At 33.0% G+C, this 17,336-nt stretch overlaps 1 protein-coding gene across 1 annotated transcript in view; it reads right to left on the reverse strand.

The window, feature by feature from the left end:
- The window catches only part of LOC125057195 (activating transcription factor 3), a 73,449-nt gene extending 56,872 nt beyond the window's left edge, over nucleotides 1-16,577 (reverse strand). The window contains exon 1 of the mRNA XM_047660715.1: nucleotides 16,139-16,577. The gene's annotated coding sequence lies outside the window, so the exon portion shown is untranslated. The remainder of the gene's footprint in view (nucleotides 1-16,138) is intronic.
- Nucleotides 16,578-17,336: the final 759 nt, after the last annotated feature.

The raw sequence follows: 17,336 nt of genomic DNA on the forward strand, positions 1-17,336 counted from the left end.
TTTTGTTTCGTCTGTAAATTTTAATCACTTATTGTTCACATCTGTCAATTTAGGGTCGCCTGTTAGGGCAGGAGTGTTTTTTGAAATACACTAGCTGACCCGGCAAACGTTGTTTTGCCATGTATAATATTCAAAAATCAAATCAAAATCAAAATACGTTTATTCAATTTAGATGCGTCTTAGGGCATCCTTATGAATGTCAAAAACGTTTACAAAATTCGCGGAAGAGCAAGACTACGCCATCACACACATAGTACATTGCTAGGAAACATTTTTTTTAGTTCGATAAAAATAACTATTTACAATAATAAAATCGGGTTGATTACGATCAATCCGATTTTATTTTATTATTGTAGAGGGGTGAAAATTAGGGGTTGTATGTATTTTTGTATGTTGTATCATAAATAAATAAAAATAAAAAAGCTAGTTCGCAAAAGACATTGTCTTGTAAAGAGGACCGTGGAAAACTTCCAGCCACCGAGTGCTTTGAGAAATATTGAATAATAGAAGTTAATCCAGTTTAGACACATTTGATTTGATTTGAAATAAAAATAACTGTTAGTATAGAGATACGAAGTTGCGCATCTACACATCTATAGTCTATGCCCTGGCGAGATAATAATTGAACAAGCTGATACACAGAGGCAGTTTTTATCGCAATAATCGCCATCGACCCACTTGCACTAATTTACAACTTCCAAGCCTTGAATTAGAATATCAGATTTAGCGTGTAAATTGAATTTCGGGGTTACGCAGTTTACAGAAAATGTTTACGAACGAATTACGACCTCTTTTGAATCGTACTTTAACATACTAATATTATAAGGAAATGGCCACCCTCTGCCGTCCTATGAGGACATCATAGGACAAGTCAAGTAAGTCATTATAACGAAACTATTGTATTTGTTTGTTTCGAAAAATATCGATTTCAAATACTTTGGATATAATATTTATTTATATATTTAAAGAATTAAAATCAAAATATATTTATTCAATAACAACTTACACTGTTAAAGCAGGTATTGGAGCCCCTGAACTAGGTCTAGGGAGATCTATCAGGGTACTCCGCTTAATGGTAAAATGAAATTGTAACTTAAAAATCGTTACAAAAATATCTTATAAAGAAAAATACAGGTTTACAAGGTTGAAACGTTTGTACACACCAGAAGTGATAATGTTTGGGAAGAAATGGATAAATGGGAGATGGAGTGCCAGTGTAAGAGAGAGTAGCAGAGAAAGAGCATAGTGAAAATTAAAAATGATTAGAATTTCAAAGAATGAATGTCCAGATGTGCGGATCCGGGATAGTTATGATATATTTCTTGAAGAATTTATTTTAATTTTTATTTATTTATACATTCCTAGAAACACAATTATTAATTAAAATTGGCAGCCATTATCGCTTTCCATCGTTATCTTGCATCTAACGACTGAAGGCAAAAAATCTGTTTAACATACGTTTCATAAAATCACTATTATAGAACCTTTCGGCTAAGTGTCACTCCCGTATGTCAGAAATGTATTAGATTTTGGCATATAAAAGTTCGTGCTAAGTCTGAGACGTTAGGCTGAATTAGTGTCACGCCGACCGCACGCGCACCGTCGGCGCTGATGGTCGAGATATATGAACTTCTAGGAAGCGTTTTTGAATGACGCGTAGCTATCAGCGCGCACGGTGGTCAGCGCCGATGGCTGCGCGGCCGAACGCGTCGCGCGTCGGGGCCGCGTAGCTGTCAGCGCTGACGATCGCTAGAGCGCCTCTGCTTTCAGTGAGCGTTGTAGTGTCGAACGGACGTCGTCAGCGTGTACAGACATGGCAAATCGCGAAGTGGATACAGGTCGAGTAAGGCGGTCAGTACGATACTAAAACGAACCACGCTGAGCGTCAGCGCTGACGAACTACGCGCTGATCTATGAGCGCTGACGGTGAGCGTGAGACTAAATTCAGCCTTAGAGTGCGTGCGTACAATTTGTAAAAACTTGCTTTTTAGATAAAAATTGCGTATTATGGAACTAGACGGAAGTAATATTGAATATTATCTGTATTGTACACTGTGAAAGCCAAATATGTTCGAGGTGACTGAAACTGACGTTATCGTACCATTGAAAGATTGTGTGATTGTTTAGTTATCTAAGCGATTGTACAATCAATCTAACACTTACCCCCTACACATACATACACACATTATCTAACTTTCTCTTTTCATCACAATCAATAAGAAAGAAAGAGAAAAAAGAGTACTTCTGTAAAGAGAGCATTGAACTATTTTTTATGAAAAAGCGGGCTTATATACATATATTACATAATATATATTATATAAATGAATTGCGGTTCGTTTGCCGGGCTAAAACTCGAGAATGGTTGGGCCGATTTGGCTAATTATGATCTTGAAATATTTGTGGAAGTTCAGGGAAGGTTTAATAAATAATAAGTAAAGAAAAGTAAGTTCCTAGGAAATATTTGATGTCTTTTGTCTTTTTAGAAATAAAAAATTGTCACTTGGTGTCGTATATTTATAGATGCCTTCAAGAATGTGTATTTCACAGGTGTGAGGTCCGAGTTCCTGTCTGTTTTTAAAATGTATACAACATTTTGACACAAATAAATATGAAGGTGATACGTCTATGTATATAACTCACAAGCATAGCAGTGTTGGCCTAGGGGCTTCGGCATGCGACATTCATCCCTCAAGTCGTAGGTTCGATCCCCGGTGATCAATGGACTTTATTTCTATGTATTTATTTGGGTGAAGGAAAACATCGTAAGGAAACCGGGTATATCATAGACTAGACCCAAAAAGTAGACGTCTTGTCTATTAGATTGACAAATGATCATGAAACAGATATAACTCACAAATGTCAGATTCTAGTTCTAGTCTACCTACAGTAGCTTCTAGTTCTAGTCTATCTACAGTAGCTTCTATAGCTAGTCTATCTACAGTAGCTTCTATAGAAGCTATAGAAGGCTATAGAAGCTACTGTAGATAGACTAGAACAGATTCAGATTCTTTAAAATCGAAAATGTCATAACAGTGTGAATATAGCATCGACAGCCTTGCAGTTAAAAGTTGTTATGAACCCCCTTTTATAACTCTGCAAAGCAAATTTGCAAGGTTCTAAATTCGTACTAATTTTAAATAATTTAGTATTTTTGCATGCAGAAACATCGCTAAAAGGTGTTGCTAATGAACAAACAGAAATCGTCTAAATGGCCCACAAGGCTAACGGAGGCGTGAATATCTAGAAGCATTCCTAGACCTGTGACCTGCGAGTATTGGGTCACGGCAGATTGTTCGTGATTTAAATTTGGAATTGTCGTTCCAAGTTTAAACTCAGTTGATTTGTCATTTGTTAATTTAATCTGTGGTTTATTTAATACGTATTAGTCCAGTTTGAAATAAAGAACTTGTACCACTCATAAGGTTCAGTTTGATATGTAGCGAGAGCAGTGTCTGCCTAGTGGCTTCAGCGTGCGACTCTTATCTCTGAGGTAGTAGGTTCGAACCGCGGCTGTGCAATAATGGATTTTCTTTACATGTGCGCATTTAACGGTGAAGGAAAACATTGTGAGGAAACCGGCTTGCCTTAGACCCCAAAAAGTCGAAGACGTGTTGATAAAAATTGACAAATGATCATGAAACAGATACTGAAGTCTGAGGCCCAGACCTAAAATGGTTGGAATGCCACTGATTTATTTATTTTTTAATTTATATAACGTTTTTATAAAGTTCATATAGGTATTTTAAAAACTACGACATATCTCCTGTAATCTGTGGACTCATAAACGTCAAAACGAAATGTCATTTCGAATCCACTTCGATGTACCAATCATCTGTATTAGTCTTAATCTATAATTCTATATAGACAAGACATAACAAAAGAAGTTCTTAATTCAGAAGTTTGATTAAATCACGTACGTAGGTAAAGTAAACGGTCTCACGGTTAAAGTTATTTACTTGACTAGGCCAATATTTGCAGTCACAAACGGGTCAAGCAAAGACTCAATGCAAATTTCGAAGATAAAAGTAATCTTTACTGCCATAAGATTATGTTAATACCCGTAAATAATATTACGTGATAGTAACTGACATTTTAATTTCTCATTGTTATTCAAATTATGAATTTTGTGTCGTTGGTAGAATAATAATTATATAATAAATTACGCGTTTTGTATAGAACGTAGATTTTCTATTGGAGACGGTTGGAAGCAATAACGGAAAGTATGTTTTATAAAAGTCGGATTTAAGAACTTCGTAGTCATCGTTAGAGGAGTTCTAAATACCTCATGTTGTAGGAAAAATATCTGTTCTGTAGGTAAAGCGTACGAGATTTATTAGCGTGGCAGTTACCATGGTTACGATGCTTTATATATGTAAAAATATGGTATCAATTCCATCTTAAAACCCATCAAAAATCAACCAATGAAACCTTTATTCAATTATTTCCCAAACATAAACCTTTTAAAGGAACAGAGAAACTAACAATAAACGCTCAAATATAAGAGTCTTTCCTCCAACTTCGAATATGTTCCCTTTGGAGTAGATACTCTTGGGCCGTGGGGTTCAAGTACTCAGGCCCTAATTACAGATTTAAGTTGGCGCCTGGTAGATAGTACCGGTGACCCCAGAGCTGGTGCTTGCCTCGCTCAACGAATAAGTATCGCAATACATCGAAATGCTGCTAGCGTTAAAGGTACACTGCCACAGGGACCAAACTTTTTAAATTTGTTTTATTATTTCTTATGTTAAGAAAATTGTAAATACTGTATATTTGATTGTTATGATTACTAATAAACGATTATACATAATACAGAATATATCATTGACATTCTTTTGAATATATTAATCGATTATAATATGTACATAATTGATCTTGAGAGTGAGATGTATATAACCAGGATATAGATACCTTCTTCTAATACATTGTAATGTGTGAATCATGTATGTGAACAATGCGCGGTATTCTGACCTTGACGAATTTTGCTTTTTTTAAAGGCAAAATTAATCTATATATATAAAAGAAAGTCGTGTTTGTTACAACACTTATAAATCGAGATCGGCTGGACCGATGTTAGTTATGTCTTTTTTGATGGATTTTTCTCCACTCCGAATAGCAGAATAAGTAATAAAATATCGGATAAGTTATCGAAGAACAATAAATAAATTAATTAATTTTACGAATGCACACGGCATGTGGTGACATTTGTTGACAAAACTACGCATCATTTTACGTCGAATTCGTGTCACTTCAAGAAAACCCGAACTTGAAGTAAATGAGGAGATGCATAACCAGGCTTTGATGTTGATCGAAAACATGTGTTACCTCATCAAAAAATGTTGTAAAGCAGAAAGTGCTTTAACATGCAGTATCGCAATATTGGCGATAGAGAGAAGAGGCCTAATGTGTAAAACTGCCATTCTTCTTTTGCAATGGCAAGCAATAAAACATTTCTCTATTTGCAAAAAAAGTTATCACCTTAATGAAATCCTAAAATAAGTTTAACTAAAGTAACAATGATATTATTATTAAGGCGGAACGAAGTTAGCCGGGTCAGCTAGTATATAATAACTAGTGGTCCTTGAGATGATGCACTGTTACTTAAAACAGTTCCAACGAATCCTTTTTTGAAGTAGGTAATATTTATTTACTAAAAAAAGCTGATATCTCAGATTACTCCAATGCGGTAAATATTTGATATTTATATCACAAAACAACACAATACAGAAAAAACGTGTGTGTACTTATGTACAAACGTTAGAAGTTATACTTCTTTGGCGTAACAAGATAAAAATTGTATCATTCGCCTTTGTAGAAAAACGACACTAACAAGTAACAATAGAAAAAAAATTACTACATAAAAAAAACTAAAATAATGACTATTACTAATTTCAGGGTGTCGGTTTTTTGTGACGGTTTGTGCACGCATCGTAAAAATTTACTCTCATAATTTTTCCCTAACGCGCCAAAAGAAGTATAACTTCAAAAACAACACAACATTAAACAGTAATATATTAAAATATTTACAAAAGACCTTTCGTCAGTTCACTCAACGGACAATTAAAAATGTCTGTTAATCTATGCAGTTCGATAATTATTTTCATACATTGTGTGCCCTTTTTGACAGATATCTAAACTAAGAGTTTCTTAACATACGTACGTAAGCAGCGACTGCCAAAAGCCGTCGCTTTCGCCATATTCAAGCCATTCGCTTGAATGTGATTGGTCAGCCTCTCTAGTCCAATCACAGACACGCGACCGCCATGTTTTCCACCAATAACAATTAAACACTTTATTCATTATATTTCGTAAACTAAAAGTAAACTTCGAATCAGTCAAGGCTGGCTTTACGACTGAAATATTGTATTTTGGCACTGGTTTACACAAACACAGATTTAATATAATCTATGTCCGTCAAACATTGTATGTTTACATTCGGTGTTGACATATTTACATAGCGTACGGAACTATATATTTAGGACTTCATTTATGCTGTCCTGGTCATCCCTCAACCCTGGATGGACTTTTTCTACGCAGTACTTTGGATGATAAAGAAACTGGAATGTCAGGCAAGGTCGCCTACTTGCTATAAAGAAAATTGTAATACGCAGAAATGTCTGCGGTACACACTTTCGTATAAATTATTAATAAAACGATGCGTGACAAGTGTTGTCATAACCGTGAATTTGATTGTCTCTATCATAAATTATGAAAAAATTACACATCGTATTGAATTATTCGGTTTTAAGTCAGTTAAATAAACTACATGACATTAATTCTTAAACATTTCCAAGCTCACTATAAAATCTGTGATACTTTAAAACCTGTCTTATCCAACTTTGCATGCCTTAAAAAATAAAACATTTCATACGAAATAACCATGAGCTTTATTCATAACATAATATGGTTGTGGCAAAATTGATCTAACGCTGCCCAAACCAGGGAACCCCTGTGTCGTGGGTAACTAGATTATAGTTATACCGTGGTACATATTTAAAGTGAAACTTCTAATGCGACTTCCAACAAAGTTGCGTTAAACGTTTAATGCTACCATGAAGGGGCTATGAAAGCACTAATGCGTCTTAAAACAATATGATTTCCCTAAAAATTTTATTTTACCCCTTCCTATTTTCATTTCCACATTACAAAGTTTCACTTCATCCGCGCGAATGGACTCCACGCATTATTTTTTTTTAGAAAAGTTAGTCTAATCAAACAAAAGTCGTATAATACCTTAAACAAGTATATGTATGCGTGATTGTTTGATGTGGGAATGGGTGTGTGTGCGTATAAACTCTGTATTAGAGTGTGGCTGAGAGTTGACATAAGTTTGTACCCTCAGACTCATGCCAAAACATATACCTAGCTTCTATAGAATCAAATTAACTCGAAAATACACTATAATATATAAATTCTATTCTTTATAAGTACATACTGTCAATTAAAGGATTTTCCATCTCATAAAAACTTTTCCTTGAGAATTGAGTGTTCTGTCAAACGATTAGCATTATCACAAACAAAAGACTGTAAAACATCTGCCATATGACAAGCTATTAAAATACAAATGTTACCGTCTATGTACATAGAAGATGTTTATGTATTTGTATGGGTTACATCGAATTAAATGCACAACAAATACTTAATCGAAAATGCCTAAGTTATAGATTTTATTTATTATTATTTTTAGAATTATTGTACAGCATAGGTTAAGACTCAATTGTAATTATTAGTTTAGTTTCATTACCATAGACCATATTGTTCTAGACTAATGTGATCTCATATTAAACCTCTATATTTAATTCAAAATAAATAATAATTAAACGCGTTTTTTTCTACAATATTTGTATGTACAATAAATGTAATAATTTCTGATATAATATTATTGAAACGAAATGTGCAAATAGTCATTTTAGAATTATTATTCAAAAACCATAGATTAATTTATTTACGATAGCATAACTACGTAATTTGTAGAATAAATAGTGTAATTGAAAAAAAAACTGTGTTTTTGCTTGTAGCAGTTAATAAAAAAATTAAAAAATACGGATTTAAAAACCTCTTTTGGGTGTATGTTAAAATAATTCTTTTAAAATCCCAGTTCTGCGTGAACAAGAACTTTTTCGTCACGTCAAACGTGGTAGAGCTCTCCATGTCATTGGGTAATTGGTTGACACAAAGGCAATTGACAGGCGTCCTTCGATACCCACTCGATTTGAACAAATAAATATCTCTTAAGAAAATACTGTTCAATTCGTTAATGTCATCATGTTTCGTAATACACAAATCGGCCTCATACGAAGGGCATCACAACAAATCACAGAAGAGTATTAATTTATTATTTCAAACACACTACTTCCGCCCTTTGAAATGTAGGAAGTGATTAAGTGTTATAACTAAAGTTTGTTCTTATAATTCTCACGAACTAAATGTGCGAAGGTTTTTGTTCTTTTGAGAATCTCTGAAGTGTGAACGGTTTACTTATTTCCTTCATAGACAAATTTGGTTTTCTTAGAACTAGTTATACACTATAAGCAGTGTTGGCCTAGTGGCTTCAGCGCAACTCTCATCTCTGAGGTCATAGGTTCGATCCCCGACATTCGAACGGTGAAGGAAACATCGTGGGGAAACCGACTCGCCTTAGACACAATAAGTCGGCGGCGTGAGGAGGCTGATCACCTATTAGTTCGATCATGATATATAAATCTGAGGCCTAGACCTAAAAAGGTTGCAGCGGTCGTTAATGAATTAGTTATACACTCCACTTTTAAATAAACATGGCACAGATAACAGTTACTATAAAAAAGGTAAAAAGTTTTTACTAAAACACGTACGTGTATTATGTGGATACATTGTTTATTATAAATGATTGTTACGCTAGAAAAAATAATTCTAACAAAAGATACCAGATATTAAAATATTTTGTAGAGCCTAAAAAGGCTAACCAACTTCTGAGTTGGTTCTCCATTGGAAGGCCGGCGACGCACCGAAGCTTCCTCTCTGCCTTGGATGTCCATACAACACTACTAGAGTTCGTGAGAAATCTGCTACCTCTAACAGTGTAATATAATGTGTTGCAGGCTACCTCGATCTATGTATTGACGATATATCCCTTTATTGTGTGTGTGTGTGTGTGTGTTATAGGCTAACACTGGCCATAGATTACGGAAAATGTTACTTTGTTTGATTTAAAGAATGTCACACAACAGTTTACGTTAGTTTCTAATCAACAGTTTAAATGTTAACGTGTGGGTGGGTTATAATAAACACAATTAACATATGTGTGAACTTGGCACATGTGTGCGTAGAGTCGGTGAGTCTGTACGTTCGATTAGTGGAATTTTGTCCGTCAGCCAGTCTACTTAGCTTTTAGCTTAGCACTCTTTACTACCTAACTACTAATATAGACGAACTTTAATAAATACCACTAATTAGACAATTATATTGACATCCATTAAAACATTACATCTATCTTAGGATGTACCCTTTTTACCCACTCATGTATGCGACCTTAATTTTTCTTGATTCTGTGGGCTACAACGAGCTAAGAGTACGCTGAGAATTCGCGCTTGTGATGTACTTCATGAAATTGTTACATGGCAAGGACAGTAATTCGGCAGTACTTCAGTACCTTAGCTTCTATGTACCTGATGGGTACGTCAGAAAGCGACATCGTCCCCGTTACTTCATACAGCTAGTACTAACCTTCTGAAAAGGGCTCATATGATTCGGTGTATTAATTTAGTTAACGATTTACATAGGTTAACGGACCTTTTTCATTGTCCGTTGAGTGAACTGGCAAAAGTCCTATTATTTGTTAGTGCCTAGTAGTATTACGTAATTATGTTTTTCCTAATTAATTTCGTATGTTTGTTTCATAAATTTTTAGTCACTTATTGTTCACTCTTGTCAATTTAGGGTCGCCTGTTAGGGCATGAGTGTTTTTATAAATAAATAAAAAATAAAACCGCGTACAATTTACCCGAATAACATTCACGTATTAAAAGGTTTAAACAACGAATAGTTGCGTACCTGGGCTTTGTGTTGCGCCATGACCGCTACCAATTAATTAATTATAATCCAGTGCAAACCGAGTTTTGGTAGAAGTAATAAATCATGGCGTCACAACGTTAGGGATTGGACGGGTATTGCAACTGCTGGAGACTTGTTGCGTCTGGTACAGGTCAAGACACGGTCACACTCCAGTAACGGAGAGGCACCAAAAGAAGAAGATTAAAAGGAACTTTATGCATTCCAGCTCTTAGTAAAATATTGTTTTAACAACAAATTATTTACCGTAAAATTACGCAAGCTCCAAGTTCGTAAGATTCAACCTTCGCTTGGAGAATATCGGCAACGCATAAGACGAAATCGCAAAAATAACAAGTATTTTCATATTATGTTGACTGTGTTTCTTTTACTACAGGTTTTATTTACATTTTATGCGTCTTTCGTAATGGTACCTTTAAAGTCCCTTCATCTAAGATATACAATTCATATTATGCGGATAAAATTATGTTAAGAATTGACGATAATTTGAAATGCTTGATATTAAAGTTCAAAAGGTTAACTGGACGATACTTAATATTCTGATAAATTTATATTTATTTTTTACTTGCTCTTTCTCGAAACGTCGCTATATTTTATTTATTTATTCATTTACACTTTTTTTATAGAACAGCCCTGCGATTCTGTAACTCACTTCACGAACTCACACAGCGGTTTTCGCATCGGCGGTCGCTCTCAAATCAGTCGTGAAGCAGTCATTTTATGATTTGGCATTCTGATAAACAATAAAGTACAAGCTCCCACCTTCACCAGTTCGTGAAGTGAGTTACAGAATCGCAGGGCAGGGGGCAAACGGGCAGGAGGCTCACCTGATGTTAAGTGATACCGCTGCCCATGGACACTCTCAATGCCAGAGGGCTCGCGAGTGCGATGCCGGCCTTTATACTTCGTTACATTTATAGAAAAACAAATTACATAATACATAAAAAATTTAAGGATGCAACGGGCGAACTTATCACTTACAGCGATCACTTCCAGGCAATCCTAGTAAGGAAAAAAAATGAAATATGATGGGCAAGTGCAAAAAGTGAATAACCAAATCTTATAAAAAAAATTATAGAATAACCGACCTTAATCTAACTAATAAAAAAAAATAAACTAAAAAGCTAATCTCATGAGTTGCGATGCAATACAAAAGAATAAGAAATACAAGAATTACAAAAGTCACGATTGAGCGGGATTCCTATCCTGCTCAATCATATAGTCTAGTCGACAAGTTGAAAATGGAACAAAATAGAGATACTACTCTTAAAATTATGTGCGATAGCTCATTGGATCCGGAATGACGTCTAGAAAAATGTGCTAAAAGCGTGTATTAGCACATAAAAAATTGCAAAAGTTATAGACCATTAAAGATGAAAAAATAATGGCATTTAGTTTTTTGCCAATATTTAATAAACTATTAATATTTAAGAAATTTCAAATAAAGATTCTGAAAGAGGAGGAAATTTCTAATAAAAAACTCCTGACTCCCAGAACTCTATCTCCATTATTTATAATGTTAATTTAACGCTGAAAATAGGTCTGCGGTTGACATTTTTAGGATTCGCGCGTGGCGTCAAAAGCGACTACGGCACATTAATTAATTTATTTAAGGTATTGAATATTTTTTTTTAAATTTGAAAAAAATATGGTGTGTTCTGAACACTATAATCAATTTATTCCCGTTGAAAATTTTACTTAAAGTTAATTTTTCAACAAGTTAAATAATTGTTAACTAACGAAATTTTCTCGAACGACCGTCTTAATTGTAAGTGAAAAAAAAATGTTTAAATAATGGTCGTAAAAATATTTCGCTTCGTAGAGCCTTTCTTACATACATACTTAACAAGATCGTGCCATAAAAGTTAAAAAAATATTTATACTTTGTTTATAACAATTTTTTTACTTAAACAAAAACTTAAAAATCCATGTAATGATGTTAAAAAAAAATTTTTTTTTTCTAAATCATCATATAATCGTTTTTTTATTAATACAAGATATTTATTGATTTGCAAAAAAAAAAATTCCCGCCATTTGTTGATAAATTTTTTTTAAACAAATTGATTAAATCAATATTTTTTAAAAAAAATTTAACACAACTTTATTACATTAAAAATTTTATGATTTTTAAAAAAAAAATTTTTCCTTAATAACAATTTTTAATTGTTTATTATCGTTTTTTTTAATTTTCTATTGTTGAAATAATTAGTTAAGAAATTTTTTTTTTCCTAAAAATCATAATTGACAGTCTTCTATAAAGTAACAGAAAAAAATTTTTTTTTAATCAACAATTCTATTGTTTATTAACTAACCAATTTGTTATAAACAAATATTCAACTTTTGTTTATTTTTTTTCTAAAACTTCTAAAATTAACAAAAACAACCATATATAACAAAGTATAGAAAAAATTTTTTTTTAATTTTTAATAAAAGTAATATTCATGATAATCAAAAAATTTACAAAAAAATTTTTTCTATACTTTGTTATATATGGTTGTTTTTGTTAATTTTAGAAGTTTTATAAAAAAAATAAACAAAAGTTGAATATTTGTTTATAACAAATTGGTAAGTTAATAAACAATAGAATTGTTGATTAAAAAAAAAATTTTTTCTGTTACTTTATAGAAGACTGTCAATTATGATTTTTAGGAAAAAAAAAATTTCTTAACTAATTATTTCAACAATAGAAAATTAAAAAAAACGATAATAAACAATTAAAAATTGTTATTAAGGAAAAATTTTTTTTTTAAAAATCATAAAATTTTTAATGTAATAAAGTTGTGTTAAATTTTTTTTAAAAAATATTGATTTAATCAATTTGTTTAAAAAAAATTTATCAACAAATGGCGGGAATTTTTTTTTTTGCAAATCAATAAATATCTTGTATTAATAAAAAAACGATTATATGATGATTTAGAAAAAAAAAATTTTTTTTAACATCATTACATGGATTTTTAGTTTTTTGTTTAAGTAAAAAAATTGTTATAAACAAAGTATAAATATTTTTTTAACTTTTATGGCACGATCTTGTTAAGTATGTATGTAAGAAAGGCTCTACGAAGCGAAATATTTTTACGACCATTATTTAAACATTTTTTTTCACTTACAATTAAGACGGTCGTTCGAGAAAATTTCGTTAGTTAACAATTATTTAACTTGTTGAAAAATTAACTTTAAGTAAAATTTTCAACGGGAATAAATTGATTATAGTGTTCAGAACACACCATATTTTTTTCAAATTTAAAAAAAAATATTCAATACCTTAAATAAATTAATTAATGTGCCGTAGTCGCTTTTGACGCCACGCGCGAATCCTAAAAATGTCAACCGCAGACCTATTTTCAGCGTTAAATTAACATTATAAATAATGGAGATAGAGTTCTGGGAGTCAGGAGTTTTTTATTAGAAATTTCCTCCTCTTTCAGAATCTTTATTTGAAATTTCTTAAATATTAATAGTTTATTAAATATTGGCAAAAAACTAAATGCCATTATTTTTTCATCTTTAATGGTCTATAACTTTTGCAATTTTTTATGTGCTAATACACGCTTTTAGCACATTTTTCTAGACGTCATTCCGGATCCAATGAGCTATCGCACATAATTTTAAGAGTAGTATCTCTATTTTGTTCCATTTTCAACTTGTCGACTAGACTAATATGGCATATGGTTAAGAAATGTTAATGTATGTTTTATATATGTATATATATTATGTTCCTAGCTGTGTTATTATACCTAAGGTACCTATAAGTTCATGTTATGTTCGGTCATTATATGGTCTATTTCCAGCGCATTTTAGAACTTAGAATTTATAATAAATACATATAATCTTTGTATATTTTTTGTATTTTTTGTATTTGTATAGGTGAAATTGTGCTTTGTGTATGTTTAAATGTGTATTCCGTTTTGGCTATTATGTACAGTTTAATTGTTTGAATATAGTTTAAGAAAAGCTGTAGGAATACCGTTGATCAAATAAATAAATAATTAAATTAACGTAACACGAAGGTCCTGTAAGACAAATGTTATGTTCACGGTTAATAAACGTAAAATACACAAAAAGACTTAGTTCATTAACAATGCGCCAGTTAGTTATAAGCAGGCACCAGGGAAGTACCGGGGAACTCAGAGCTGGCAAATACAGCGAAATACTGCCAAGGGTACCTACTAGACAGTGGCGTAACTATACCATCTGGGGCCCGTGGCAAATCTTCTTTTGTAGCAATTCTTTCGATGGGGCCCTATCAGTACAATTGGTCCCTACTCAGTTTAATTTTATTAAATTTGAGATATTCAGAGTACTCAATTACACGTTGTATATGTCCCACTAATGACCATAGGCCTCCTCTCTTAGGCGAGAGGGAATGGTCTGTAGTCCCCACGCTAGCCCAATGCGTGTTGGAGACTTCACATTCATCCATAAAACATAATATCTCTTGGGCAGGGGCCCCATTGGGTCGGGAGTCCGTGGCATTTTGCCAGCCCTGCCACCCTATTGTTACGCCACTGGTACTAGATAACTTTCTATCAAATATATGCATAATAAATCACATTTTTTTAAACTTGTGTAGAAACCTTTGTAAGCCATACGAGGACAAACACTGTAGTGTTAAAACAATTATTTCGGGGTCGAATAAAAACATGTGTAGGCGTTTATTCATGAAGTGACGATTATGAAATACAAAATGGTGGTATATTTTGACCGAGCTTTTGTATACTTTCGCAATTTAAGATAAAACTAGCAAACATTGTGCTTTTACAAATATTTATTAAGTAATATGGTTATAAGCGTAGCTCAAATTAAGTATTTATTTAGCTTTTATTAATCACACATGAAGTTAATAAAAGCTCAAGAATATGTCATACATTTGGCGTCATAATAAATCGCTTATCGATGTCAGTAATCCACATTAAAATTCCCAAGTTTCTGTAGTCCCATATCCCAAGTAGTATTGATATCAAATGAACTTCTTATAAATTTAAGTTTGATTAAATATTTTAAAAGACAATACTAACGTAAGAAGTTATTACACATAAGAGCAAGCCGAAGCGAGATTAGGGTTTCATAATAAAAACAGTATTTTGATTTGTTGCATAATACACGATAATGAATATTCAGGATGTGAGTTAAATTGAGTCATTACATTATTCACATCTTGTAACCTACTGTAATAAATTCCCCTTTGGAAAAATCGTTATGAAACAGTTACAGCATTATTGTATTGCTAAAAGTCAGGACACAGTTACTTTGTAATTAAGACGAGGGTAGAGTCACAGAAAGGAATCCATTGTAGATTTTTACTTTTGTAATACGCGCGATGTTTTCGGGAAATAATGAATATGTAATAGTGTTTAACATAGTGTATGCTTACTTTATAGTTGTAATATATGTATAATTTACATACAACATAGTTTAGCACGACCTAATATGTTTTAAAGTTCTATTATGTAAGAGACAGTAATAATTTCTTCAATTTAAAATAATGTTCCTCACGCGACAAGGAAATATCTTGGTCTATGAAATTTCTAGAATGTCTGGAATAAAGTTGTAATAACTCTACAAACATTTTTCCTCACGCTTATTGTCGCTGGACACAAAAGATTCTTGAAGAAGCGTAGAGCTAATTGTCCACATCATTAGAATAGTAATTAGGAGCGTATTAGATTTCAACCGTGATGGATGAGATGATAAAATGCATCGTTAGTGTCATCTAGTGGTGAAGAATAAACAATTCTAAGGTGATTTGATAAGGAGTGGACACTGCCAAGTGCAGTGTGCAATGATTATGTTGATAATATGGCGAGTATGCTCTTGTAATATTATCGTAAGTTTCGTTTCGTTTTATACGAGACAATGTGTAAGGATTGGAATTAGTATATAAACCAAAATATTACGTAAGTAGGATCTGTCTTATACATATTATATTATGCTAAACAAGTGAACCTTCGTTTTTTGTAATTCTAATTAGAATCTTATAAAAAATAAAGTCGAAAAAACTCATAGAGGTAATGAAAAACTAACCAATTGTAAAGGAAATGTTTAAAGATAAGCATCGCAACCAAACGGCATTACATGTGTTTTGTCAAGGTCATACCTTAATATGCGCACAGCACAGCCTGCGAGTCCGACAAATGGATCACATTCAACAGCCTACGTCCTCAGCTGAAGTCCAAAGCACCGAAATCTCGATGTCAGGAGCAACGCGAGCCGAATCGCGTCAATACCCGGCACACCACAACGACCGATCAAAACATAGCTATCACGAATCTTCTTTCCACACAGACTTGATTTGCAAATTTTATTCATCGCATCCGTCGAAAACACTAATAATTTTTACGAGCCGCTCCAACGAAACGCGTGCTCACAAAACTCTGTTTTCTTATCGCCCGGCACGAATTAGCACCAATAAACTGAAGGAAAACACCATGAAACATTAATATAAATCGACAGCCGCCGGAAAACTGAAATCGCGAAACGCACGTGAGTGCGAGGCGCTCGCCGGGCACAGTACCGCGCGATAAACAGAGAGCGCGCCTCGACAACACACGCACACATGGAACTGAACATGTACACAATCAACACATGTACGACACCGGCGCGCGCATTCTCGCTCGGTCTTAAAATAACTTTGTCATCATAATTCACCAATTGAATGCGGGCATTCTGACGCAACTCTATTCGCTCATTGGTCAAGACTTCATTGATGGATTACATACCGAAGTCAATTCAATTCGCGATTAACGTCTAACGAAACTTTTGATAACTTGACTGATACAGAATCAAATAGGAAATTATTTTAATGATATAATATCAGAAAAGTGATAGTGATCTAAGTTTACTAGCGGTTGTTCGGGGCTCTTGGGAGTCCTAGATGTGGAGAATATGTAAAAAAGCCAAGATTTAAATTAAGTATTATGTATTTTGGTTCGTTAGATTGATGATCTCTATTTTTATAATCATTAGTGAATGTATAATTAATTAATGTTGTTTGACTTTATATACCTTAGGCCAAATTTATTTTTGACAATTTAGCCCTTGTTGAAGGTCAAAACATATTATGTTAATAATTATAGTTAAATAATGTTTTGTGACGATAATTTATTTTCGGAACGGACCGAGAATAATAAGGGCAAAACATTCATTAGCTATTTGTGTTTTATAGGTTCTGTGAGTCGTTTTCATAAATTCTTAGTTCCATTATTATGTGCAAAAATCCTAACATCGTTTTAATGGTATAGTTTAGTATTTTTGGTGGAAAAAAACTCCCGTTTGCCAAAAGCTAAATCATGAGA

Source organism: Pieris napi, chromosome 16 (genome assembly GCF_905475465.1).
Source record: "Pieris napi chromosome 16, ilPieNapi1.2, whole genome shotgun sequence".
Classification (NCBI taxonomy): Eukaryota; Metazoa; Arthropoda; class Insecta; order Lepidoptera; family Pieridae; genus Pieris; species Pieris napi.